Source organism: Nipponia nippon, unplaced genomic scaffold, assembly GCF_047370975.1.
Source record: "Nipponia nippon isolate SJK-2023a ecotype South Korea unplaced genomic scaffold, ASM4737097v1 scaffold_7, whole genome shotgun sequence".
Classification (NCBI taxonomy): Eukaryota; Metazoa; Chordata; class Aves; order Pelecaniformes; family Threskiornithidae; genus Nipponia; species Nipponia nippon.
Window position 1 is genome coordinate 12,977,848 of NW_028262391.1, and position 23,908 is coordinate 13,001,755.

Below are 23,908 nucleotides of genomic sequence, written 5' to 3' on the forward strand. Positions count from 1 at the left end.
GAGGGAAAGAGGCTGGGATGAGGAAGGGGAGAGGAGGCCAGGTTGTCCTGAAACTCGCTATGTCTTGGCAAGCTGCAAGCAGGTAGACTGCAATTACATCTATTTTCTTGTCCTAAAAATCAATCTGATTCATCATTAGCCTCTGCCTTTAAATTATATTTTCCCTGAATAGCATCTTCCAGTTAGTGGGAGGCGGAGGGTAGATAAGAGAATCGATTCTGGTGCTTCATTCATAATCTGGCTTCAGCCTTCCCTCTGCGTGCAGTCTTTGTTGCTTGAATAACTATGGGCATGAATGGCCAGCTGTGCTCAGGCGTGGCTCTCATCCAAGCTCAGACTGTAGGTACAAAGCACAGGCCCTGTATTTATTAGATATGGGCCCTGATATCTCCAAGCATGCCCAGGTTTCCGAAGCACTGGTTTGTTAGCTTGGGTTTAGCATCCTCTCGAGAGTTTGAATGAGGAAGGTCAGGCCAGTGCATCACCTTTCCTGGTTTGCCACTGACTCATGGTGTGCAAAGGCGCCTCCTTCAACAACACGGGAGCTGAACCACCATGGCAGGTGTTGTGGTTTCCTAGATTGTTTGGAAGCCAAATTGTGGACTGGAAGCCACGGTGGAGTGAATCACGGTGCTGCCTGCTCACGGGCGGCTTGCCTGCCTGCCTGCCAGCACCTGGGGCCACGCTAGCAGGGACACCTCCAGCCAGCCTTGCTTGCACTCACTTCTGAAAGGAGAGCTGTTCCACGACCATGGACGTGACCTGTGCATCTTTCTGTGGATGCTCTCTGTGTTTTGTGGGGGCCAAGCAGGTGGGAGAATTGGGCAATTGTACTCAGCCAAAAGGCATTTCTAATAGGGGGAAAAAAACAGCCTAACAACTTTGAGTCATGTTTTATTGCCTTGGGATCAGAGTGCCTGGAAAGCAATTCTCTATTGTCTCTTCACAGGCCTTGTGGAGGTGATGATGCTACTTAATTTCACAAGCTCCTTTCATCTAGCTCCTGCACCGTGCTTTCCCATCTCGAGGATGGGCTGTGACAGCACTTGACTAAGGCAATCTGTGTAGCTTTGTGAGGATCCCATCTGTTTCTCTACTTGACAGCTGGGTTGTTCGATGTTACTTGCCTTCTTGCTTTCCTGTAAAACCAAGCACGTTATTAGGACCCAAAATAGTACCTCCTCTGGGCCATGTTGTAATAGGAGGGTGTTTCATGATGACAAGTTCCAGCATTGCATGAAGGCAAAGCCCTTTTATACATGCAAGGAAATAGCAACAATCTGCTTGCAGGTCGTGCATGGCTCAGCTCTTTGAACTTTTACATTATCAAGTGTATACTGTCTCTGTTCTCAGAGACTGTACTTTGCAACAAGCACTGTAAATTATCCAGTGAGGATAATAGAGGAGTTTGATGGTAGGAGAAAGAGGAATGAATGGCAAATTTATGCTAATGAAAACATCTGTTGAGTATTCATGTTAATCTTTCCTCATCCATCCCCACACGCATCCGGAGGTTGTTTGAAGCCAGGTGGAGTAAAGAGACTTTTTTTTTTCTCTGAGTGGACCTTCAGCTCTTGCATAATGGGTAGCTATGGGTGCTCTTGCATAATGGGTAGCTATGGGTGCAAGGCCAAACATTTGGGGTAGAACTGGCAGGTACTGGTTTTTTGGCACTAGTTCACATAAGCACGTTCTTGAGTACTTTTCAATACCTGGGACTTAATGGTGCTCCTTATATGTTATCCAGAGCTCACTAACAAGTTTCACAGTGTGCTTGGTGAGTGTTGGACTTGGTAGTGCCTGAATTTCTTGACTGAGTTCCTTACGATGATACTGAAATGGATGATGTCTACCAGGTGACAACAGGAGACGGGCAGGCTGGGAGGACTGGGTATGCTCATAGCATAGGTGAGAATAGAGGTGAGAATAGTGATTGCTTGGGGTGCTGGACTTGCCGTTGGGTTCCTGTGTGCATCTGGCCTCCTCCTGGAGATGGAGAGATCCAGCTGCCCCGTCTGCCACAGCTCCACAGCTGGTGCTGGATGAAACGCTGGAGGGGAGCTGCGCTTGGGCAAACCCCAGCTGCGGGTCAGGCGTTGTGGCCGCCCATTGCGGGAAGCCACCGAGCCTGGTGGGGGAAATCGGTGTCGGGACTCCACTCCTGTGTCCCCAGTGGGTGTATTGCTTGCAGAAGGTTTTCAGATTCTGCAGATGCCTGACCTGTGTGCATGGTTAAGGACCGTCATGCATTTTGTGGGTGCTGAAAGGTCCCAGCCTCTCTCTCTTGCTTCCATTTCTGCTAGGTTTAAATGGGAGTGAATCTCCCCTAGGTGCTTTTCTAATGCAACAAAACACTGGAACTGGTGGAGAAGGAGACAGGCGACTAGTAAATATTTCTGTAAATGTTGTGGTGTTTTTGTTTCCAGAATGTTATCATCTTGCTGGGGAAAAAAAAAAAAAGTAATTCAATAAACACAAAGCAGGCAATGTGTTTGCACCCTCTAAGTGCAGGGGAATGCTGAGCTTCTGTTGCTTTTTCTTTATTTATATTTTTTTGTGGTACTGCCTTAAGGTGTCTTACCAGAAGTAGAGACCATCATTATTAGAGAATCCTGTAAAACAGCTGTAATAATTGCACAATGTTCTCTATTGCTATCAGTTTTATAATTATTCATAGATTTTTTTAAAAGCCATGAGGGACTGTCTCTGCACACATCATTGATTTTGCTAATAAAATCTTATATTTTAATGGTACATTTCATTGGAAAAACATCAACTGCTCCATAAAATTAAGACTCATAGTATCGTGGGATGGGAATGTTTCCTGTTGTCTTGATGGAGAGGTTGATCTAGATGGATTTATTCAGTCGCTTAACAGCTATTGAGGAAGGGTACAAAATTGGATGCCTCATCTCCTCTGCTCCATCCTTTCTGACCAGGGGTTTGGAGTTCAGTGCCCAGCTCTTACCCTTTGTTTTCTCAGTGGGCTGCCATGATGGCCTGATGTCTGTCCCCTGGGCCCTTCCGTGATGCAGAAGGGTGCTGCACGGCTGGTGCTGAGCTCAGTGGGACTATAGGAACATAACTAGCCATGCGGCTCCAGCCTGGCATCGTGCCAGAGGCTGTGCCACAGCGGGTGCTTGCACATGTGGAGCACAGTCGTCCCTTGCCCGATTCCCTTATTTCATAGGGCATCAGCTTCCCCACCTTGATTTCATTTTCTTCCTTCCAGCCCATGAGAAACCTGTTGCAGCTCCTGACCAGTGGCTCTGATCTTTGCCAAGTTGTGCCTCTGCTTTCTTAAATGTCTCTCCCAAGGTCCCAGTTCCCCCATTTGCAATAGGGCTCCCGAGGACCACAGGGATTAATGTGCCTGGCACAGAGAGGTGGTAAGGCTCCCAGGGCTGCCATCGCTCCCTGCCCTCCTTGCTCAGGGGCGTGTGAGGACTGGGGGATCCGTGGTTTGCAGAGGGGGTCTCAGTGCGTTGCTCTGGGCTGCTGATGGAGAGTGTGCTGGAGGAGAACGTCCCAGAGGCATGGAGGTGATGCAGCCCTGTGCCCACGCATCTTTACTTGTTGCAGGGAGTGGGGATGGTGCTTAAAACCTGTTTGAAATTATTCCAGCGCAAGGTATGGGAAGAGGACAGCCGTCAGACCGTGGCCACCGTGTTGTTTGCAGCGGTCACTCCACATAAGGTTCCTACTTGGCTGCTGTGACCGCAGGTCAGCTGTTCAGGTGGAGGATGGTGTTTCTATTCAGGCTATTCAAGGACCAATGGCAGGTTAAACTGTCTCCATCCAGTATCAGCTAGAACATGCTTGGAAGCCCCCAGCTGAGCTTTCTCTGGCCCTTGCTAGCTGAGCTCTGCAGGAGCCTGGATCACAGAACATTGCTTTAGATCCCGCTGCAAGCCCAGAGCACATGAAAGGGCCCAGAGCGAGGTGAATCTGGGCACTGCTCTGGTTTGTTTGCCAAATACCACCCTGCCATCAAATATCTTTCCCCCTCTAAGGCAGCGGTCGGTGTTGAACTGGCAGTCAGAAAGCCACTGCTGAGGCAAAAAACTCCAGTCCTGTATTTTGCAGTAATTAGCAGATTTGAGCACGTCCTTGGTTCAGCAAAAAAGAAGCTGGGAGATGGCACAAGACTGTATTTTATTGTATTTATTTAGAGAGCGTGTGTGTGTTGTATTTCAAGGAATGTTGAGTGTTCAGGTTCGTAGCGCTGAATCCGATTTAGTTTTACAGGAGACAGCGCAGTTGTCCGTAGCAACCTGAAATTGATTCCCCCCCCCCCCCCCGCCTACCGAAAGCTGTTCCCTCTTGAATCATCCCTTTAATTTAATACAGCAAACAGGATGTCCCTGCATGCGGAAACTTTTTTTTTTAACAAGTAACCTAGGCAAAAAAAAATTTCTTATTTGAGCAATAGCCCTGACTCTGTCTATATTACTGCTTGGCATTAGTCCTTTCTATGCCATTTCCTTGTGCTTCGTTTCAGGCATTAGAGGCCATTATCAGTATCAGTTAATCACTGCTGCCGCCGCAGGGAGACCTCTCCCTGCATGCTCTGGCCACCTCAGCCACCTTGTCTTCTCGGCAGCAGGTCCCTCTGTGGCGTGAAACCCTTCAGGCTACTCTCCCCAGCCTCTGCTGTGTGAGTTGGCCTGGTGTGTGCAGTCATACTGAAAAATATATTCTTTGTGGTCTGTGTAGCATCAGTCCTGTGCTTTCCCCTTACGTGCAGCGGTGCCCGCGTGTGGCTCTGGCGATGGCGTGCATCAAGGAGCGGGGCGAGTGCTCCCTGCAACGGCGATGCACTGCACGGCTTTTCATCCCGACTCGAGGAGAAGGGATGAGGCATGCTGCTGTTCAGGGCAATGAGATCGATGTTAAGCGTCTTCTCCGCCTTTTGCTCATTAGGGTGCTTAGGGCCGGGAGCTGCTGGTGGCTCTGCTGCAGAGACCCAGTGTGAGAGAGGTGGTTGCCTTTAGCATAGTGCTGTCAGTGCCTATAGCCTGGGGTGTACACAGGCCCGGAGATAACTTCATGCTTCGTGTTGACCTTGCTGAATATTTTAAACTCAAAAAGCATTATAATACTGCTGCTTACAGTCGTCTCTGACTTGTACCAGTTTGGCTCTGGTTTCTCATGCTAGCTCTCTACTTCTGTCAAAACTTCTTTTTGTGGGTCTTTCCAGCTAAAGCAGTGGATCTGCTTCGGAGGAGGCTGGTCGGAAAGTGTTTGGGAAGAATGAGAAGAACTGCAGTACTGTTTTGCTCCTATTTATAAAAGAAATCTGTGTCCTTGACGTCTCTGTGGTGCCTGAGGACTCCAAAGAAGTGACTTGCCTTGTCAGAGGAGTGCCAGGGATGAAGGATTTAGAGCATTTGTGGTTTTGCTATCTGGAAGAGCATTTGACTACGTTTTGGAAGAGCGACAGCTTGCACGTGGTCAGCAGAGACTGCAACCTTTTTCCACCACTGCTTGCCCCTGTTTTTTTGCACACCATTGCAAGGCAGCACAGACTTTCTCCTGTGCTCTTAGTTCTTGCCCTGCTCATTACAAAGCTGTGCATTGGAGGAGGTTTTGCTGGGCTGGGGCAAGGTGTGCCGTGGTAGCAGTTGTCCCACAAGAACTTGTCCCTGTTGACTGTTCCACATGAAGAGAAGCGAGCTGCTGCTTGCATCTATGCTTAGGCCATTAGCACAAATTGCACCAATCTGTGCTGTGAAATGTCTGCCTTTTCCTGGCTTGTTTTCTGAAAAAGAAAGAAAAAGTTCGCAAAATCAATATGGCAGAGCTTTCAGTTGTGTGTTCACCTGCTGTCGCTTTGAGAGGAAACCATGTCACTCAACATGCCTGGTGTACGGTACTTGTTGAGAAGATAGTTATTTAATCTTTCTGTTTTTTTTCGCATCAGTCAAAAAATTGGTTTGTTTAATGTGCATCATCTGAACATTTCACTGAATAAGCTACCCAGAAAGGTTAATCTCCAATTCCATACTGCTTTTACTGTCACATCCGACTGCTTCAAAGACAGTAATGAGTGTGTCTCTAATGACAATTTTCAGATGCAGGGGTAGCAGAGGCATCTACTACTTTCAGGTGCCAAAACTGCGACTTAGAAGGCATGTTTTTTCAGAACACTTCATGTTTTGTACTGCTGTACATGGTTGTAGTACAAATCTCAATTAGAGATTGAACAGAGAATCTCAATTCATGACTGCTAGTTCTTGTCTCTTCTGGACATGGTCTTTCTGTGTCTTTAGTTAGCCAGAAAAGGTGCAGTCATGAATATCTTGGAAAAATTTGATATATGTTGCTTTCCTCTTATCGTTCAGGAGGCTTATGGCAGAGGCATAAACAGGATCTAATCTTTCAAAGTGATGCTCAGCTGCCAGACCACGAAGCATCCTCTCTGGTCTCCTTACCATTGTCTGCCTTACATGCTCCCCATCTTCTGAAAACTGAATGAAGGTGAGGAGGCCACTGTCCCACATGGTTGCAGCATCCTTTTCCACATAACCTGGCTTTCATACACCACTAGCAGGTAGAGTAGGCATTGCTCCAGGTCTCAGTGAGCTTCCATGTGTCCTTGTTTGCATTCCTCCCTTCAGCAGGAGCACTGCCTGCCTGAGAGCTGGGTTAGAGCTAGGTGTGACCGGGCTGGGATACGCAGAAGTTCCTTGACTGTTTTCTGTAACTTCTGACAGCGGCATATTTGTAAATTTAAATGCTTCCTCCCAGAAGTATCAAAGGAACTAAGGCCACTTTTCAGCATGAACATGAAAGGCTTTCGCGCTCTAGTGCAGCAAGGATTGCCATGGAGAACAAAGGCTTTTGCTAATCGCTTCTAATGCCTTTCAAGTTTATGCCTCATTTTTTCCCCTTTTTCAGACAGCCTCCCAAAGTACTGAGACTTCAGTGGCTGACTCACCAAATAATTAACAGGAGGAGGACTCCATCTCTGAAACTTTTGAACACCTCTTTTAATTTTCTTAAACCAGCCAGTACCCTGGCCAGGTTCCAGTTCATGTAATTACATTTGACCTAACTTAATCCCTTGGTAGTTTCAATTGCATGTGGTAGTCTTCTTGGCTCCCTGTCCTGGGCTGCCATTCAATGCTACTCCATGGTTTTCAACAGCTGTTGTAATTCAGCCATAGAAATGGATATATTTTCTTGGTGGAAGCACTCCTTGTATCTCTGTCCCTTTCTAAACATCCTTATCTCATGAATGTTTTTGGAGGTAATGTGTCTGATGCTGCAGATGATCTTGTTGAAGTCCTTGGAGATACTTTCGCCCTCAAAGACGGGCATGTATTTAAACTCTTTTATTAGTTGGCCATCGTACATTTTGAGATTACTTTGAGTTCTTTGTCTTCAGTGAAAGGCATTTATTGCTCAGTCTCCTCAGCTACTATATGCTGCTGTAGGGACATTATTGGTGCAGGTATTCCTCTTTAGCCTTGGAAACAGCACTTCTGTTATCAAATCTGTGCTAAATAGGAGTGTGTCACCTTCCTGTGCTGACAGCAGTTGTGCTGGCTCTAAGTGTTTGTATTGGTAAGAGCGAAATGTTCAAGGAAAGCAAAAGCCCAGGGCAGCTGAGAAGGACTGCAAAGTAAATTGCAAAAACACCATCCCAAGTGGAAACTTGGAGATGGACAAAGTGCAGTAGCGAAAGGGGTAGTCAGATGGATGGTGCATGCAAGAGAGAAGACACTGAGTCGTTGCATTGGCACATCCTTAGATGTGCAACAGGCATCTTGTTTTCACAGCAGTTGGCAAATTGAGTGTTTCTTGGCTTCAGCCCTCGGAAAAGGCGTATTTGTTACAAAGCCACTTGATCCTTTGGGGCTAGCAGCAGCCCCTGTTAAGGGGAGACAGGAATTTAGACGAGATGGGGTGCAAAAGGTGATCCACTGGTGAAAGATGCTGTTGTGGCAAATTGTCTGCTACTGTCTAGCTCTGTTTTTCTGAGAGCCTCCAAAAGTAGGATGGCAAATGAATTATTGCTGCTTTCCCTTGTTGCTTGCGCTCTCTCATGAAATTTGGGATATTTTGTTATTCAGAGCTCTCCCCTGTGTTTCCAAACACTGCTCATGTAAATTCTTTCTTTATTCTTTCCTTGTTGTCACCAAACCCTTGTGTTCAGGAGAAAGATTTCTTTTTGCTAGATAGAACATTTGAAGTTTGGGAGGTAAGGACTATATTGTGAACACAAAAGTTACTTGATCTTTCATGAGACCTGACTTTTCTCCTCTGGGTCTATCCCATAATTACACACACTCAAATTTCAGAGTAGACTAGAAGTCTTGCCTCTGTTGGTTTCAGTGACACTGTAAATCAAGTCACTGGTGGCAACATTAAGATTTGTCCTCTGTCACAGTGAATAAAGCTTTGGACTTGGAGCCATCTGATTTTGATGTGTGCTGGGTATTGCTTATAGCTTGGCAGAACTTTCTGCAAAGTCAGTGAGCACTTTGTTTCCTAGAGCACAGTTTTATCGAACCCTTATGGTGGTTGTCAGGGAAAATGTGGCCAAGTTTGAGTGGTGGCGCGTGATGTATCTACAGTCATTGATGTTGCTTTTGAACATCTGTTTGAATGTTAAGTAATGGGGTGGAAGAAATTTGCATTTCAGAGTTGTTGTTTTTCCCTTACTACTGGACCCTCTGCCTGCCATCCTAAAGACAAATTTTTTCTTTTTCTTGTTTCAGAGTACTTTATAACTGGGTGTGCCTGAACGCATCAGCCCTTGGATGTGAGCGTCTTCTCTTGAAACAGCTTTGTGATATCCTAGCTGCTTGTTCTTTTGGGGTAAGAAAAGAAATACACATTCAGAGACACAAGATTAAGAATGTGCTTTGAGCAGGAGCAGAATGGCAGAGAGAGGGCCAAGCCACACTGGTGCCTCAGCTTGTAAATTCTGGAAAGAGTGAAATTGTGAAGAGAGGGAATAAACTGTAAATCTGCCCACTGTAAATAAGACAAGTTACAATCTTAAGTTGCAGCAGGAGAAATCTAGATGAGACGTTAGTAAATGATAGCTTAGCAAGTTTCAGTTGTTGGAACAAGTTTAAGGGCAAGTTAGCAAAATTCCATCAGATGTGCTTTTAGGAGAACTGATCCTTCCATGTGGTGCGGAAGTGGACTAGATGACTTCTGGAGAGTCCTCCTAACCTATTGATTGTTAGAAATTGGAGAATGTGCAATTCTTATCTTAACAACCTTATTCAAAACTGGTAAGGTAAAAAGCAAAGCTCAGTGTATCTGTGCAGAAGGAGCTGTCTGGTCTGATGATGAGCTTTGATGTAGCAATTAACTCTGGCGTTCAGTGTCTTTGTTACCTGAATGGTGATGTTCTTCTGGAGGGAAGCGTAAGCTCATGGAAAAGGAGTTCAGTCCTTGGCATGTAATGTAAACTTGTGACAAAACCAGGAGGTTGTATCAGTTCTGGTTCCTTTGTAGCACGTTCCTGGGAGTTTGGGCATCCTCTGTGATCCATGTAAGGGCTTTACTCTTACTCTCGGATGGGTAATCTCATCTATTTTATTGTGACATGAGAACGCAGTGCTACAAATGCAGGTATACTGAGCAAAATACAAATATCATGTGGAACATGTAGACAGGAACCAAAAGATTACTTTTCCTCTTTGTTTCCAGGGGCAGATGAGGTGGTGGAGAGTTTCATTTTTCTTTTCTTGTTCTTCTGTTCCTGTTGTCCATTGTGTTTCTTTGTCCTGTCTTGACAACAAACGCAGCAGGCTTTTTATGTGCTTAAAAACGGTAGCTCACCAGCTGGGTCTTGAAATTGTCCTGAAGATGGCTGCTCATTTAGTTCCCTTGCTTCTCCCTTGGGAGCTGCAAATGAAAAACCTAGCCTGGGCTTAGGCAGCCTCTGAGCCATCATCATGAGAGGAACAGGGTTCAGGTGCTTCATCTTCCTTGGTCCGATTAAGAAGGATAGTGAGATCCTTTCTGGACACCTGTCCTGTGTCTTAGGACTCCTGAAATTCAATAGGAAATTTTTCAACCTCCTGTTGGACTTCGTTTGGGATTCTTGTGGTTTCTCTAATATTTACCTTGCATCCTTAATGTCAGCAAATACTGGTGTCTCCCCTGGAGTTGTACTAGTGTCTTATTGTTTGTTATCATCTTCTGCTTAGCAGAGATAAGCTGTTGTGTCCCAGGGGCATAGGAACATGGAATAAACTTTCAAATAGCTCTAAGAAATGCAGGTCATGTCAAGAGAGAAATAAGGGGGTGTCTTTCTGAAGTCACCTTTGTACATGTTTTTTTTCTCTTTTTTTCTTTTTCATCTTGAGCTTTTCAATTCCTGCAACTATCTGCTCAAATCCTGAAAGCAAAATGCGTTCATGGAAAGATACAATTTACTGTGTGCCCCCTGATCTTTTGATCTCAATCAGTCAAATAAATCTAAGACCTTTCAGTTCACCTTGTTGCAAGGATAGTTAATAAATTGAGGGGTTGTGCCAATGGCAGTGATGGTTTTCCAGCCTTCTGCTTTTTTATTGTTGTTGTTATTATTTTTTATGATTCTGACCTTTCAGACTGATCAGGGTAAGATTATTTGCAAAGAATACTCCATAAATATGCCTGTCAGGACCAGAGTTAACATTCAGGCATTGCTGCTTAGCAAAAGAAAACAATATGCCAAAGTTCAATTTAGATTTCCCTTCAGGGTTGAAAATAATGACAAGACTCACTTAACATGGCAGAGATGAGTCCTGCCACCTTTATGGGAGTGGTTGCCTTATGGTCCTGCAGCACATCGCAGCTATGTGCCTGGTTAACTTGCTGGCTGTGCCTGAAGATTTGGTGTCTGGCATCTCGTGCTGGGGGTAACTTGGGGCAGAGGAACCCTGAGGTGCATCTCCCAACTCTCCAAGGTGCGAGCTCGGTTGACTATGTAGTTTTCTTTGATTTTGCAACTGAACATTCCTTTTTTCTAGTGCTGCGCTCCTTGCTTATACCTGCAGATGAGGTTTTGTGGAGGTGCTCTGAGCTCTGTGTCATGCAAAACAATCCTTGCACTCCATCCTTGCGCTCTGAGTGCAAGGTGGCATGCGTTGCAAATGTTGCTCGAGGAAGTCCCAGCGTGTTCTGGTGTGTTGTGAGTGGTGCCCTGTGGGTTGCTCATGGTGATCTTTGAGCGCTTTGGGAATCCCAGATTCTGGTGGGCAGCCGGGTGGGTTTTCCCCGCTGTGATTATTCATCAAAACAGTTCCTAGACATCTCCCGCCTAACATTTGCCGCTCGGGAGGCTTGCAGTGTCCAGCAGCAAGAATCTTGCTTGTCTGTCAGAAAGTATAATGGTGATTATCGATGTTTCTGTGCTCCTGTCAGCTGACTTGACTTCTGTGGGCAAGAGCAGCATCAGGAGTGAAGCTGGTAGCCAGCAGCTGCTATTTAAGCATCAACCTGCAGTATTTGAAAACCACACCAGTCCGTTGTATAGAAATGGTCTCTATAGCCTGGTCATGGATGTAAATATAGTTTGTCAGAAGCACCTCTTCTCAGGTTATTTTATTGTACTTTCATAGATGAGAAAGTGAAGGTGTTGAAGACCTCTTGCTTTACCCACAAGAAAGTGTGCGGCAGTGGAGCCCTGAGGTTGGGTCTGAGACCCATAGGTTTGGCCAAAAAAAAAAAAAAAATTACATGTGGTGAAAGGGAGCTTGTTCCCTGAAAAAATTATGCCATCAATTGAGAAATCAGACTTGGACTGGGTGGTAAAATAACGGCGCAAAATGCAATGTGACTTGTGGAGAGTCATGCGGCACCTCAGTGACAAATCCCCTGCATCAGCCCAGCAGCTCTGGGTCCAACTCTGCAACACCGTAACTTGCAGTGAAACAGATGGGTCTGGTTCCTTGTCAGCATTGACTGAAAAGTTTAAAAATAAAATAAATAAATTAATGTTTGGTCCCATCTTAGACTTCAAAAGCTGTTTCTCCAGCACCTGTAAATAGCTTAACCCTTTGCTGGATTTACCTGCCTTGCACATAAAACTAGAGATATTGGGAAAAATAGATGACTGAGTGTGGCAGAGCAGTGCCTTTGCTGTGTGCTGCTGCACCCTCCCAAGCCCAGTGTCCCTGCCACAAGATGGGGAGAGGTGTCCCCGTCCCCATGGATAGCTGCCATCCTTGAGGTGCCAAGGGCAAAAGCCTTGCAATATGCAGGAGTTTTGCATGGCCTGGATGCCGACACTCTTTTTTCTTATTGCAAAAGGGACTGGCAATTAGCAGCACAGGTAATAGCCACCTTGAATTAAATCATATGGAGGCATGAGAAATAGCAGGGTATATTTGGAAATATCTATTGCATATATACATTCCTCTTAAGAAACATATTGGAGATGCTATACCCATAAATACTAATAAGGCTGTTTGATTCCAATTTTCAGGTAAGATTAACATTTTATTGAGTATTATATCTGTCACATTCAATGCTTTAGTGTACCATCCTCTCAGGCTTATTAGCATAATTGCAGTGCTTAAGCAACAATAAAAAAATTCAACAGTAAAATAGCAGTTAGCACAGGCAATTTGTTATCAAAAGCTTTTACTTAAGGACAGCTTTTGAGCATATTTATTATCAAGTTAGGGCTATACATTATTTTTATTTAGAAAAACAAGAGGGAAACATTGTAGGATTTTTTTTTTCTTTTTTAATGGCTAAATCAGAAGGCCTGAAAATTGGTCACAGCCTTTTTCTCTGTTTCTTAAAATTGCTCAGCAAATCTGCTTGGGGTAGGAAGACGAGATAATGAAACAAACCCAGGTCTGGAGCAGGGTTGCGATGTTAATAACTCAGCAGAACAATATCAATAAGTCCTGATGCTGTCTTGAGCGCCCTTTTAAAACCCCCTCACCATGTCCCAGGCTCTGAAGACACCATCCTTCCTCTCTGTAACCAATGGCACTGTCATCAGAGCAGGGCAAGGACAGGGGTGGCCCAGCCTTGCGCCCCGACGGTGTCTGCAGACAAGGGGAGAGACTAGACAGGACCTTGTGGGAAGATGGGACTTGGCTGTTGTTGCTGGTTGTCTTTGAGGTTGGAGCGGAGGAGTACAGTGTGGCTGTGTGACAGCACTGCACGCTCCCCCTGTTTCTGTTCTCCCTTTGAGGACACTTAGGGAAGCAGTCCTTTTCTAGAAAATCTATAGCGGAGATGTGAATGTGCATGTGCTTGTGCACATACACCTGCTTGTGCATGTACACACATGTGTGCACATACACACAGAAAATCCGTGTTACCAGCATGGCAAGATTTCATGTGTGTATTTTAATTTTCAGCAAAAGGCATTTTGGAGGCAAATTTTCTATGTGTGTTTAAAATATGAAATTGTCCCTCATAAATAAAGAAGTGAGTTTTAAACAACACAAGAAGCCCTCAAAAGACGAGGTCTATCAAGAAAAGCACAAGCATTTGGCAAGAGGAAGACCATTGCTGTGATTACTGATGGGTAAATGCAGACCTGAATCTTTTGCAGTCCTCTGAGGTGACAGCTGACAGGGACATGCAATGTGTCATATTTATTCGAGGGGAATGTGCCCCCTTTTCTGTATGATTCCTTTGTGGGTGGAGGGCATTTTCAGACCCCTCTTTGCAGAGCTGGCTCCTCCACACCCTTCAGCTTCTGCTTGACTTCTTCAGATTGTTGTCGTCTGTTGTCCTTGTTCCTCAGACATCTGTTCACCTCCAGCATCCTTGTTCTCCTCCCTCTCATTGAACCTTGGGATCTTTTTCCTCCTGTGTGTTTTCCTGATCCTCCCTTGCTCTGGGAGACCTTCTTTACCTTGTGCTGCTTTTTCAAAGGTCACTCTCCCATCTTCTCAATGGATGACTAATGGTGGACCTGTCCCTGTTTGCCATTTCGGTGGTGCCCAACACCCATGGTGGAGAGCTGCTGCAGCCCTCGCAATGCCTTGATTGGGCTTGCAGCCTGGACAAGCAAGAGGGCTAAACTTGTTTGTTTGTTTGTTTGTTTTTCCCCTCCCAGTTTGACTGTTATCTAAGCTCACCCCATGAGGAGAAGTGAAGGCAGTGCTGCCCTGGGGCAGAAGCTCGTGTTCATAGTGAAACAGGATGTGCAAGCAGGTTGTAGGAATTGGGAAGGGAGTGCATGGAAACAGGTGAAACTAAACGGGGCACATATTGGAGAAGTGATGTGCTTGTGGGGTCCTCTTCACAAACACCCTCTTCTGCGAATATGAGAAATTTGAAAGGAGCTGGTTGTTTCAGATCCCATTTCTTTTTTTTTTTTGGGTACAAAAAACCATGTTGTTCTCTGGAGGTAAACTGTGTGTTTCAGATTCTTGGGTAGTCGTGAGTATTGCATTGGTACACAGGTTGCTCCCACGAAACTGCCTAGTACTGCATGGTGTTTGGACTTTCTGTCAACTAGAGAGCTTGGTGATGTTCCTGGGAAGATGGAATTCACAGAAGCTGACTGTGGAGAGCTAAAATTCCTGGGAACTTCGCTCTTAGTGAAAATTTGACTGTGATTTGAATTGCAGTTGAAATATGCCCTCTCTGCCTCCGTGGTCGCCTCCAGGAATAGGGACTTGTTGCTGCTCTCCCAAGAACAAGCAGGTTCCTGCACAGTCCTGCAGGTCCTCGCTATTGCTCCTTCTGGCTCTGCTCATTTGGCTTTAGTAGCGTCCAACACGTTAGCTACCTGAGCATCTCCTGCTTGCATCTAGCCTTGTAGCTAGGTAGTGATGTGCGTCTTCTGCTGCGGCCAGGGAAGCACCTTTCTAAGTGCTGTGTACAGGCAGAGGGTTCCCACATCCATAGGAGGAGCTGGGGGACCAGGGAAGGTGTGTTTCCTTGGGGTGTTGATGTGATTGAGGGCATTTCCATGTGGCTCCTATCTGAGATCTATAGTCCTCCGACAGTTCAGGTAGGAAGGAGGTCTCTTGCAGGTCTCTTGTGCAGCCCCTGGCCCGAAGCAGGATTAGCTTCAAGGTTGGGTGAGGGTGCTCAGGGCTTGTCACGGCAGTGGCGGTCTGGTGTGATCCCAAGGGATGGTGATGGTGTGCACCTTGGTCAAGAAAAAGAAAACTTATGGAGGGCTTTGGAGGCTGTAGTCTGGTGTGAAGGTAGTGGAGCAATGAGGTTTCTGGGAGAGGGTCTGTATGAACAATCAGCCAAGAGCCAGAGTCTGCACTACAGTGGTACAGGTCCTACATTGAATTCCCCTTGTGAAGTGGGGAACACCATGCCCAGCTCTGCAGGACCAGAGCTGCTTGAGGTTGGCTGGCACTGTAGCTCCTGGGGAAACCACATGGCTCTTGTTCATGATGGATGGGGAGGGATGATGGAAGGAGAAGGTCAGAGGCTGGAGCTGGGGCTGTGCGTGAACATGTCCTCCTCAAGGAGGAAAGTGTCTCCGTGCTTCTTGCAGGGAAAAAAATTGGCTGAAAGAATTTAGCAGTGATAAATGTCATAAAAATACTTATGCTGGAATTTGTAAAGCTTGGAACATCTGTTCTTGACAGTGCTTTGATCATGTTGTGAGGCTTTTAAAATGATACTTCCATGAAATAAGTGAGATCCTTATGGCTGCAGGATTCCTTTCAGTGCCCTTTTTTTCATGGAGCAAAAAAGGCAAATTTCACAGGGAACATTACATGACTTGAAACACATATTTTAATGGTTAGTATCAACCAAACAATGTTTTATTAGGTGCTAGAAAAATGTTCCAGTTACATTCCCCAGGAAGCAAAGCACTCCCATTTACTTTTAAGCTTATGGGAGCTGTACTTTGGAAAAAAAAAAAATAAATCAAGAATTCATTGCTTGTATGTTATGGTATTCAAAACCAAAACAAACAGGGTGAAATGAACTTAAACATTTTGAAGTTGTTGTCAGAAAAGGGCCTTTTTGGGTTTCATTTCCAGGCAGAGGTGCAGACGAGCCGGGATCAGCATGTTTTCAGAGAGACACGCAGCGAACAATTGCGAGACACTGACAATTTACTTTCCTTGGTGCACTGCTTTGGATTGAATAACTTTTTAGTCATCCTCTTTTCTCTGAGGAATCATCCTTTCCCCTTTCCTCATCATTTTGGCAGGCTTCTGCCTGTTTCCCTTCAAGCAGCTGCACGTTTGCAGCTGAAATGTTGTGATGCTGAACGTCTCCGGTGTTTTAAGGAGCGTGGAGAGCTCCGATGGCAGAGCTGGGTTCTTTGCAGCGCAACACCTGGCAGGAGGATTTCTGCTCCTCTGCCTTCCTGCTACGTGTAGGGGGAAGAAAAAATCTCCTGGGCTGTGTTTGCAGAAACAGCCTGTAGGACACCAGGAGCAGCAGGAAGGAGGGAGAAATTGAAGAGGAGATGTGGAACAAGGGGGTCTCCTTCTCTGCCACATTCATGTGTTCATACTCGGCAAATCCTTTCCCACTGCTGCAGCCAGCGAGTCCGGCAGCTCCCAGCGGGATGCCGGGGCAGCCTCCTTGCTTCCATCTCCCCTTTCCTCTGCTGGATGGATGAACAGGCCCAGCCGTGGCACCAGGGCTCTCCCCAGCAAGAGGAGCTTGGGGCGGTCCACCGTTTCTTCATTTTAAAGACTGCCCAAGCTGTGAAAGTAGAAAGAGTTATGGTCGTGAACAACAGAGAAGGAACACGACTGTGCTTTCTAGTAATGTTCTGGGTGTCAGGGGTTAATTTATGAAAACTAAATTGTTTGATTAATTTCTGCAGCACCCAACAGGTGAACAGGCAGCTTATTACTGTGATATATCCATTTATAGCAGTTTTCCTTCACTAACACCTGCGACTCAGTTCTGTTATGTGCTTATGCTGTCTGTTAATTATCTACCAAGGATTTACAAGTATGGAGTGCAAATAAAATGCTTTTATGCTGAAGACTGCATTGCACACCTAAGATTCCTGGGATTTATGCCACTGTACTACCAGGTACAATCCCATCATCATCCTTGAGGACTCATGCATGCTGGAGGACTCCTCCTGCCCGCCAGAGCTTGCATGCTGAGGAGCTGTGTTTCTGGTGAAGGGCTTGCTACGCACATGGCTGTGGTGTATGAGGGGATCTGTGTCCTTTGCTTCCTTGCAGATCGATTTTTGCTGTTTTGATTGACTTTCTTCCCCCCTACAAAGGTTCAGTCTTCTTCATAAGTGATGGCAGAAGCAAACTGTTTAAAAAAACCCAGTGTGATGTGTTTGGTTTTTTTTTTTTTTTAAAAAGAGAGTAAAATAGTATAAAAGTCAAGTAGCAGATCAAGTTCTGACTCAGCTGGTAGCTTATGATCCTATGCTATTTCTGTAACATTTTTAGCTTATGACCAAATTTTTCTAATATTAGGCCATTGCTGTAGAAAATGTGTCAAGAGTCCCAGGCTGCAGTATCACTGTACAGAATGTGTACATTTCTGGGCAAATGTGCAGGAGCAGTCCAGTAAGTTCTTTGTTGTGGTTTTAAATTGCTGCAATTTTTTTGTTTTTGTTTTGTTGATTCACTTAGCAAACAGTGCCATGCAGAACAACGTAGCTGCTTTTTGTTTCTCACGCAGTCAGGCACCGAGCTCCCGTCCCCAGCTGTGCCTCTTGCAGACTGGAGTTGCTTTACTGGTAGATTTTCAGTGGTGTAAACTGCTGGAAGTCAATTCAAGCTGTACTAACTATGTGGATTTTATGGAAGCTGAGAATCCGGTCATACAGCTCGTGGTTTTAGTAAGGAAGGAATTCTGGAGATGGTTGTCCTGTTCTAGGCAGGCAAGAAAGTACATGCAAAGTTTCTCTAAGCTCAAGGAAAGCGTGTGTGAATAAATAAGCATCTGTGTTGCAGTACCAGAGAAGGCGATTACTGAGGAAATCTCAAAGTTTACAAGCAGGATTTTTTTATAGGTTCAAATCTGCTGTGGTTTCAGAGTACCTAAGGACACTTAAAATAATGAAACTCCAGACAGCCCAGCCCAAACATGCATGACACACAGCAGCAAAGCAATCGTTGTATTTAGCACTACCAATCAGCTAGCTAATGCAACAGCTGCTCTGGGATTGTGCATTTAATTTTTGTCTGGATAATAACGAGGAACGCAGGGTTAATGATCTGTGTCCGGTTTCCCTCCAAAGTGCTTTATTTGCACTTTGTGGCTGCTTTTCATGGTTCTTTGCAGCAGCCCCAAAATGTCAACTGACCTGAAGAAGTCGACAATGGATGCTTAAAAAATCCGAAAGAAAAGCTAGAAAGGATGTTGCTTTCTAGCTTTTTGTGTGGACACCTTGTACTCGGACTCCCTTTGATTAAGTAACTAGCAAAACCTATTCACATGTACTCCAATTAAAATTTAATGAAGCAAGAGGATGTATTCATATATGCTGACTAATGCGGGAGGAATAGATTCCAGTAACTTGGCTCTGCAAGCCCTTTGCTTCGCATTCAGGGCTCGATTTACTAGAAAGCTCCTCAGTGACTGTGGAGCTCCTCTGGCCTGATCAACCCTTGCGAGTCTGGTGGGTTCATGCAGTTATAGTGAGAGGCAACGATGGCTTATACAGAAAATACTGTGGCTCTTTTGTAGGGCAGAGCCTTATCAATGAAGCTTGGTTTGGCTGATTGCAAGAGCTGAGGCAGGGCTCCTGCCCTAATGTGCTCTATCAGAAGAGGTCTGGGAGTCGCTGAATGTCTGTGTTATATCTGCCCTTGTATCAAAACTGTCATCAAGCCGCAGTTGGATGAGTTGAAGCAACACGTAGCAAGAAGGGAAGCCCTATTGCCCCTGATTTTTAAGTAGGGAAATCGGTGCTCAAGTGGAGGCTGTATGACAGCTCAGCTGGTGTCAGAAAATAGCCAGGCTTTTAGTGCTTCTGCCTTCGCTGCAGGTTTGCTGGGCAGTTGCTTTGGTATTTGCGTTTCCAAAGGGATATGGCGTTGCTTTGCAGAGCGTTTCACTTCTAAAAATGTTGCTCCCACCAGTGGGGCATGCACAGACATCTGCATGGACAATTAAATGACCTGCCAGGAGAGGTGCGGAGACTTGCTTACTTGCACACTGTCTCTTCCTGAGCATTTCCACCTCTCGGGCTGCTGCAGAGCTCCTGCATCGTCTCACAGCCAGGATGGGGGTTGGAGAAATGGTGTAAAAAGAGCTCATCTGCTCGTTGCGCAGTGCCCTGAGTCTTCAGCTCTGCGTGGGGACTAATATCCCACCTCTGAAGTGGCATGTGGCAGCGGGGTGATGCTGCACAGCTATGTTAAATGGCATTTTTGGATAAGCAATGAAAGATCCTGCTGTATCCACTCTTAGTAATGGGTTGGGCGACAGAACGGAAATGTAATGGTGGAATTTGCCTTTGCTGCTGACCCTTGCATGACACACGAGAGCTCCTCATCACCAGACCTTTGTTTTGCCTTATCCAGAATACAAAGCAGTGCTTCATCAGCATGGCTGGCTGTTTTCCTTCTGGCTTGACTCAGTGGCAGGACTGCAGCAAACTTTCCTGAGGTACAGTAGGTTTTCCAGTTACCAGCCGCTTCAATCCCCATTCCCTCCTGCAAAAGCTCTCGCTTGCTCTGCTGCAATTAAGTGCTGAAGAAGCCTTCAAAGGGAGATGTGACTCTCGAGCTGAGATCTTGTGCTTCGTTTTTGGCCTGGAAAGCTGCTCTTGGAACAGTAAGCATGAGATTTTTCTTGAAACCTTCTTTGTGTGCCTCTCTGAAGAAACAGCTGGAAGGAGAAGACCTGTCAGTTGAGCTCTAAGAGAGCAACCTATTGGCTCTGAATACACTGGGGACGTTATTTAAGGTCAGTTGTGACCTTCTCTGTGAGAAGGCATGACTTATCTAGCGCGGCCTAAGGTTAGTTATGCAACAGATGGGCTGTTCTTTGTTGTGAAGAACAACTTCAGTGTGTGCCTGTGAAAATCAAAGGTCTTGCTGAAGGCGTGTTGTGTTCTGACTGGAAGCTATTGGGTGTCCTCCTCTAGTGATTTTCCTCCTGTAGTAGCTTATCAATGCAGAAAGGTTTCCAGCGCAAAAAGCGTTCAGCAGTTGCAGGCTGCAGAAGTTGAGCTGCTAGTAGATGTGTACTTTGGCGGGTGGTGGTGCATATGGTATTGTTTCAGACCAGCCTTTACTTCCTTCTCTTCCCCACCGTACATCTCTGTGGCATAGACCAGATCACTGGATTGTCCAGGTGCCTACATGGGGCAGTGTTTTTAAGGTAAACACTGAAGAGGGGCGTTATCGGACTTCTAAAGAATGAGATGTAACAATTTGCCATTTATATTGGCTTGAAATACGAGGTTTGCAGCATACTGGCTGCATGGCACTGACATCTCCTTTCTTAGAGAACCTTTCTTCCCTCTATCATCTTGTATTAAAACACACTGCCCAGCCAAAGTGCTGTTATCTCCCCGGAGAGATTCAGCGTCATTCAGCAAATCAAAGAAAGGGGATTTTTCTTTAAAACTAGGATTGGTCTCCTGTGCCTTGTGGGGTGGGTAGGATTGAGCAGTTCTGGGTAGCCAGTTTTGGGTTGGAGCCTTTGTGCACGCTGAAAAATGCTTTATTGCTTGTGCAACGCTAAGCATAATATTCAGCAAGGTTGCCTGACGTGCTTGTGGACCGTCTTCTTTCTGAGCTTTTTATTTGTGTGGTGTCTGTTGGGAGGTTTAGTATGTGCAGAATGAGGATATTTTAACTAGCTTTGCATAAATATTGGTCTTGTGTGGTTTGTTAGCTGCGCACTCCTGGGCAGAACTAGGGGATGGTGAAAATCAAGTTTCTTGAGCGTTTTTTTGAGGACTTTATGTAAGAGATGGAAAAATTAAACCTTAAAAGGAAATAACCAAGGTGTATATTCATAAAATGTTTTTCCTAGACATTCAACTTTATATATAGATGGCTTGGCGAAATCCAAATTGTCTGTGGCGGAAAGGTGACGACTGTGATATGGTGTGACAGCGGGGGTGCTTGGGGAGCAAACTGGTCTGGCTGCAGCGATCCCTCGTCTGGGCGCCTCAGAGATGATGATACCCCGAGCTCAGGGAGAGTGTTCACATCTCCCTCGATGCAGCTTGGGACTGAAAGGGTTTTTTCTAGTTGCCTCTTTCTCTGGAAGTCTTTTGGCTGTCCAGCTCTGTGTTCCTGTAAGCTGCCTTTGAAGTATGCTAAGGCATTACAGTTAATGAGCGATTTCCTTTGCTTTACAAATTCAGACTCCGCCTTCCCCCTTCTCAGCATCCAAAATTATTAGCAGTTTCTATAAATCCAGGCCTATGGATTTTATGAGGACCCCTGAGAGCCAGAGGTGATTGTGTTCTCCCCGAGTGTTTCCTAAGTAGTAAGAAATCAATGCATCGGGAGGACTGTGCCTGACATCTATTAATTACACTGTCACCTTACGTCTAACGTACCAGAAAAGGGTCTGAAAGGTAACCCCCTTTGCCCTGGCTAATTGATACAAAACCAATTTGGTGCAAGTGGATGTAAACTGGTTCCTTAGAAAAAAAAGGGGGGGGGAGCGCATTTGTTTGGTAGTTGGAATGGGAAGGAGCAGTTGCAAACCGAAATAAAATGTACAGTAGCGTGAGATACTTGGCTGCCACAGGCCCTGTAAATGATCCCACCAGCTCCTCAGTGCCCCACGCTAAATACTTGGGAATAAAACACGTCCTGCTGTTAATGCTGCATCAAATGAAGGCATTGTGGTACATGCCCGGGGCGATGGGCTGGGGGATAATTACTGCTTTCTTCCCATATACCATAGATGAGATGATTTTGAAGCTTTACCATCCTGACTTCTGCAGCACACATTAAAATATGACATCAGAGTTAAGAGTTGTGGCACTTGTGGTTACGGCTTTGGGATTCCTTATATTTACTTTCTAGGGAACTAAAATTCAAAGCAGCTTTTATGGCTGTCACGAGAATACTGTCAGTTTCGAAAGGTGGGTAAATGTGCATTGACCTTTAACTAATACGGCCATATCCTATTTTCTGTGTGTTTCCAATTAAGAGAAGTATGTTACGATTTTTTTTTTTTTAAATTATTAAAATAGGAAAGTTATTTAACTGCAAGACTTCTTCTGCTTTTTCCCAAAATAGTGAGTTGTTGTCCAAGGGCAGAAGTTTTCATACAATTACTATTATGAGCTGGAAATCAAGATTTAATAATAGCATGTACCATCTGCCACCAGTGGTGGAAGAACAAGACCAAACCCTAGACTGCTGTAAGCAGTTTTAATTCGCAGCTTGCAGCAAGGCTGCAGGGCTTCACATCCTTTTGTGGAGGAGAGGACGGGATTCTTGGTTGCCGCTGCTAATCCTCTTCCTGAGCTTTTGGGTTTTTGGCACTATAAATCCCACATGCAACGTCTTGTCATTGCTCAGTGTGGCGAGTTGTGCCTTCAGAGTAAAATAGAGTGGTGACTGTGCCAGACTTGACCCAGCTCTGTCTGAAGCCAGCTGCAAGCTCCTGGTTGTCACTGATGAGGGCTGGACCCGCTCTTTGGGAAGACCATGGCTAGTTTTTTGATGTGTTTTGGTGGTGGTGGTAGGTGATGGGCACATCTGGTTGAGATGGAGGGGGGGTCTTTCCCCGTGCTGCTTCTTAAAGGGCATGTCCCTCCTCCTTATTTTTCTAGGTATGTGTTGCAAAATAATTTTATACCTTTCTTCTTAGGACTTGGGATCCTTTTCATGAATTGCGGTGGATCTTTTGCTACCTTAGAAAAAACAAAACGTATTTTCCCAGTTTTTAAAATGTACTTTGCTAAACAGGTATTTTTGTAAAATTGCAGTTTCCTCCAAAACACTTTTCTTTATATAGAAAATGGGATTCCACCTCTCCTAGACCTTTGCTAACAGCTGTTCTGCTAGCTAAATGTCACTGAATTAAAAAGAAATAAAAATAAGTATATGATGTTTTCGGATAAAGATTTTTAGTTGACCATTTCAGTCCCAGATAGAAGAAATCCTCCTCTCTTTTTGAATGTTGAGAAATTCTGGGGATTACTACCCTGTTGTTTTACTTTACAGAACATTGTAATACTGCAGCATTTCTGGAAAACTCTTATACATGTATATAAACATGCTCCCTGCTCGCTTTTCCCTTGCTGCCTTGCCCAGGGAAGTGCTGGGGCACCTCTGTAGGACCCTTGGGAAATGAGTGTGCTGCTGGTTTTGGTACCTCAGCTTTTGGAGCTGACCTGTAATGAAGTTGGTGCAATGGGATAGTTTTAGGTCGGGGTGTGTAGGAAAAGGGGACCTGTACCAGCCTTTTTTTTGAAGGTTGCTTTGATTTGTTGCTGGGCACAATGAGGACTCCTGGGGTATTATCTGAGGATTAAGTGCAACATTAAACATCGGAGCTGGCTTGTCAAAGAAAGGGCAGTTTATCAAAATATAATTTATAACCAACAGTTTACTACCAGCTACAGTAATTAATACGGAACATGATGGGGCCCATCATTAATGTGCTTTGTTGTCTCAGCTTGCATTACTGCTGCTGGCAAGGCCAGCTTCTGAGGCTAATGAAGGACAGGGAAGAAAGAAATTTGTGCTGTTGTTAGCTGATGGTAATATTTCTCCAGGTCACACACTGTACCGTGCATTGCATCTGATCACAAATCTCAGCCAGACGTATCTGTCCAGTAAAAGCTGGTTTTCCAAATTCTTGCTTAGAGAGGCAAGAATTATTGTTTGCGCCAAGGTCACTCAGAGCTGATGACAAACTCCATCAGTGTTGGGATGGGGGAGAGGGTGTGCAGGCAGGTCTGGAGGATGGGGAGAAAACTTTTCACCTCATCTGCGGTGGTCCAAGTCCTGCTTGGGTTATTGGTGAGGGAAGGCAGTTGGCATCCAGTGCTGGTGGTTAGTGAACTTGTCTGAGGGAGGAGGAAAAT

The 23,908-nt window shown here is 45.3% G+C and overlaps 1 protein-coding gene across 10 annotated transcripts in view; it reads left to right on the plus strand.

Moving 5' to 3' along the window:
• The window catches only part of LPP (LIM domain containing preferred translocation partner in lipoma), a 353,105-nt gene that overhangs the window by 65,259 nt on the left and 263,938 nt on the right, over positions 1–23,908 (plus strand). For 7 of the 10 annotated variants that reach the window (XR_015700425.1, XM_087739193.1, XM_087739192.1 and 4 more), the window contains one exon: positions 8,727–8,826. The exons of the other annotated variants lie outside the window; for them this stretch is intronic. The gene's annotated coding sequence lies outside the window, so the exon portion shown is untranslated. The remainder of the gene's footprint in view (positions 1–8,726; positions 8,827–23,908) is intronic. 10 annotated transcript variants of the gene reach the window in all.